We start from the raw sequence: 4756 nt of genomic DNA, 5'->3' as shown, positions 1-4756 counted from the left end.
TTTTGATTCTGTGATACGTAAGTACAAAGGTTGCTAATGAAATCATGCTTGACACTACCTATAATGATTAATAGAAAAGTTGTGAGAAATGGAGATCAATGGAGACCTGGAAATGAAGGCAACAATATCAAATCACATTTTATTTGTCACATGCGCCGAATACAACAGGTGTAGACCATACTGTGAAATGCTTACTTACAAGCCCTTAACCAACAATGCAGTTCAAGAAAGAGTTACTATTTACTAAATAAACTGAAGTAAAACAAAATGTAAAATAAAATAAATTATCAGTATAGTATCGATCCACAACATAGAGAGATAATTTAGCTGTGAGGTTTTTCTCAGCTGTGACTGTCAGGTCCTGCTTGATGGCTCTGTACAAGCTGAGAAAGGAATCTGCCAATGTACACCATGGTCAACACAGTGCGCTCAAAGTCCTCCAGGTGCAGGTGGCCCATGTGATTGAAAAGATCAGAGGTCAGGATTGATCCTCAATCTACTCATCTAAGAACATGTTTCTGGAATGATCCAGTTGCCCCAACACAGCACATAACAATATCTAGAATAACCAATACCAAAATTACAAAATATCTAGTTCAGCCAGATTCAAGACAGCTTTGAAAACTTGTTGGTGGTGTGGTTTTTATTCTTTAGGGCCTATTGGGTTCCTGCTGCAGTTCATATTTGGAGCCCTTACATATAGTTAATACACACATTGACCCCAGTAGCTGACACTTATACTGAAATGGAACTTTAAACATACAAGTTGTCAAAGACTGTGGATTAATCATACATATTAGAACCAGAAATGCAGGGTCATTGGGTCTTATGTAGATACTGTCCAAAGTATCTATCCATTATATTCCTTCTAAATTATGACAAATAATTCTGGAATTAACTATTCAAAGTATTACTTTTAAACTTAAGGGCATAGTTACTTTGATACAGTAAGAGATCAACGTTTGTGTGAGAGCTCAGCATGTGATGATAACTAGAGATACCATGAAGATGAATTATCACTGATGAAAGCCACAGAGTGAACCAAGCATATAGATCCTATTAACTTCCTAATTCTATGGAACCAACCAAGTGAAGCAGTGCTACGGTATCTTAGCATCAGTAAGGTCCGTCTGTAGGGCATGTGCACTTGAAGACTTCAGACTAGTCCAAACAGCTAGAGAGAAAATCATGTTTTACAATGTCACATCATCAGTTCTCCTTTAACCCCAAACAAACACAGATGGTCTGAGATCCTCCAAAAATATACCCAGTACGCTCCCCACCACACAGCTTGCAGGTTGTTGTGCCGTGTACAGCATGTTACAGCTGTGCTGGTGGATACTGCCGCTGGATCTGTGTACAGACCAATCAGTGATGTTCACACTTACTGTCGTTATCACACTGAGACTTAATGACAATAATTCTCCAATTTACACTCATACTGGGGGGATGTAACATTAGTTAGTTATGTGTAACTCCTGTTATTCATAAACACAGTCAAAACACAAAGTAGGTACAATACAGAGCAGCTAGTGCCATCTGGTGTAAGGTGGGTTGGGTTCTGGGATATAATGATATAATTTCCGCTTCTTTCTGCTTTACAGATACAGTGACTGCATACAGTGCATTCACACCATTTTTCAAATATTCCCTCATTATCCCAGCTTTAGTCTACTCAAATCTTCAACAGCAGTAGAAAATGAAATTTCAATCTCAATTTTCAGCCCTAATGGAGCAGAAAATGACTTGGCTCAATCAGAGGTTACAGCTGGACAGATAAAGGACAGCAGGATAGAATGAAATGTATGACTAGAATAACTATTTATTGCAGTTTTCTGTGAGATGGGATATGCTAAGCCTATATTCTGTGTTAGTCTTCTGGATCTGAGATTGCGATGCTGACCTGCTATGGCCAAGAGAGAAGCATATGTAAAAGGACTTTAGCTTGACATATGATACCAGGAATGATATTGGACTTTGCAGCTATCATAACATAATGATCATTAATCTGTCCTTTCTCTGGAATTAGATCATTAAATCTTCCTTTCCATCACTGGAGACATATTCCAATCCATAATGAGCTCATTCTCAGCCGTGTCAATTATTTTAGATGGTTATGGTTGCTCTTTGGCAGAATTACTGTTGATCCTCCGAGCCATAGCATCTGGGAATGAGAAGCATTCCTAACAATTATATTTATGGACAGCTACACTGCAGCAAAACATTATTTTAAATGTTAAAATGGCATGTGTGCAGGTTACAATTACATAGCAATATTAACCATAATCTTTGCTCATATAAACATTCTGTAAACTGTATATGATTTCCAATTGAACACACTAATATGGGCGAGGAGATTCTTACCCTTGTTACGTCGATAAGTGGCACATTTGTCGATACTGCAGAAGAATAGTGCAACAATTACCATCTTCCAGGGCATAATGGTGACCTGGCATCCACCTCGCACCCAGTGGCCAGGGACAGACTCGGCAGAGGCACCGAAAGCCAAAGGTCCAAGACCACGACGCACAGATACTCCACTGGGAGAAACCTCAGACCACCCCACCACTGCAACTACTCTCTCCTCCTTTCTGAAATCCTGTGTCCAACTCCCTACAGTACCTACCTACCTACAGTTGAAGTCAGAAGTTTACATACACTTAGGTTGGAGTCATTAAAACTCGCTTTTCAACCACTCCACAAATTTCTTGTTAACAAACTATCGTTTTGGCAAGTCGGTTAGGACATCTACTTTGTGCATGACACAAGTAATTTTTCCAACAATTGTTTACAGACAGATTATTTCACTTATAATTCACTGTATCACAATTCCAGTGGGTCAGAAGTTTACATACGCTAAGTTGACTGTGCCTTTAAACAGCTTGGAAAATTCCAGAAAATGATGTCATGGTCTTAGAAGTTTCTGATAGGCTAATTGACATCATTTGAGTCAATTGGAGGTGTACCTGTGGATGTATTTCAAGGCCTACCTTTAAACTCAGTGCCATTTGCTAGACATCATGGGAAAATCAAAAGAAATCAGCCAAGACCTCAGAAAAAGAATTGTAGACCTCCACAAGTCTGGTTCATCCTTGGGAGCAATTTCCAAATGCCTGAAGGTACCACGTTCATCTGTACAAACAATAGTACGCAAGTATAAACACCATGTTCCCACACAGCCATCATACCGCTCAGGAAGGAGACATGTTCTGTCTCCTAGAGATGAACGTACTTTGGTGAGAAAAGTGCAAATCAATCCCAGAACAACAGCAAAGGACCTTGTGAAGATGCTGGAGGAAACAGGTACAAAAGTATCTATATCCACAGTAAAACGAGACCTATATCGACATAACTTGAAAGGCCGCTCAGCAAAGAAGAAGCCACTGCTCCAAAACCGCCATAAAAAAGCCAGACTATGGTTTGCAACTGCACATGGAGACAAAGATCGTCCTTTTTGGAGAAATGTCCTCTGGTCTGATGAAACAGAAATATAACTGTTTGGCCATAATGACCATCGTTATGTTTGGAGGAAAAAGGGGGTTGCTTGCAAGCCGAAGAACACCATCCCAACCGTGAAGCACGGGGTGGCAGCATCATGCTGTGGGGGTGCTTTGCTGCAGGAGGGACTGGTGCACTTCACAAAATAGATGGCATCATGAGGAAGGAAAATGATGTGGATATATTGAAGCAACATCTCAAGACATCAGTCAGGAAGTTAAAGCTTGGTCGCAAATGGGTCTTCCAAATGGACAATGACCCCAAGCATACTTCCAAAGTTGTGGCAAAATGGCTTAAGGACAACAAAGTCAAGGTATTGGAGTGGCCATCACAAAGCCCTGACCTCAATCCTATAGAAAATGTGTGGGCAGAACTGAAGCGTGTGTGAGCAAGGAGGCCTACAAACCTGACTCAGTTACACCAGCTCTGTCAGGAGGAATGGGCCAAAATTCACCCAACTTATTGTGGGAAGCTTGTGGAAGGCTACCTGAAACATTTGACCCAAGTTAAACAATTTAAAAGTAATACTACCAAATACTAATTGAGTGTATGTAAACTTCTGACCCACTGGGAATGTGATGAAAGAAATAAAGCCTGAAATAAATCATTCTCTCTACTATTATTCTGACATTTCACATTCTTAAAATAAAGTGGTGATCCTCACTGACCTAAGACAGGGAATTTTACTAGGATTAAATGTCAGGAATTGTGAAAAACTGAGTTTAAATGTATCTGGCTAAGGTGTATGTAAACTTACAACTTCAACTCTACCTACCTATCTCAGGTAAAATTTCTCTCTCCCTCTCTCTCTCTCTGAAAAAGGATGTTATGTAGTTTCTTGCAATAGTGACGAAGTGACTATGGCAGAGAGCGAGAAAGATCATGAGCAGATGGACTCCCGCATTTTTCAGCATGTTTTTACAAAAATATAGATATAGATAAACTTGGATTATTCCACAAGGACATATACAGGATTCTACCCTCCACAACATAACCTTCACTCCAAATCAAAACTCCAAACCTACAACCTGATTTTGGACAAAATAACCTGGAAGGATTCCTACTACCAAAGATTCTTATTTCCAAGGTCTATACAGCAAATGCTCTGGCAAACCAACGACCAGCAAAAGAAGCACAAGAAACCTGAAAACACCATCCAACCTGGAACTGAGTGAGTAATGTTTAGTCTGAAGCTATTTTTAAAGCCAAGAAGAAAAATTAATTACAATTATATATTTTACTTTATAATGACTGAATG

This window comes from Coregonus clupeaformis, chromosome 11 (genome assembly GCF_020615455.1).
Source record: "Coregonus clupeaformis isolate EN_2021a chromosome 11, ASM2061545v1, whole genome shotgun sequence".
Lineage (NCBI taxonomy): Eukaryota > Metazoa > Chordata > Actinopteri > Salmoniformes > Salmonidae > Coregonus > Coregonus clupeaformis.
Note: the sequence above shows the minus strand (reverse complement) of the source record.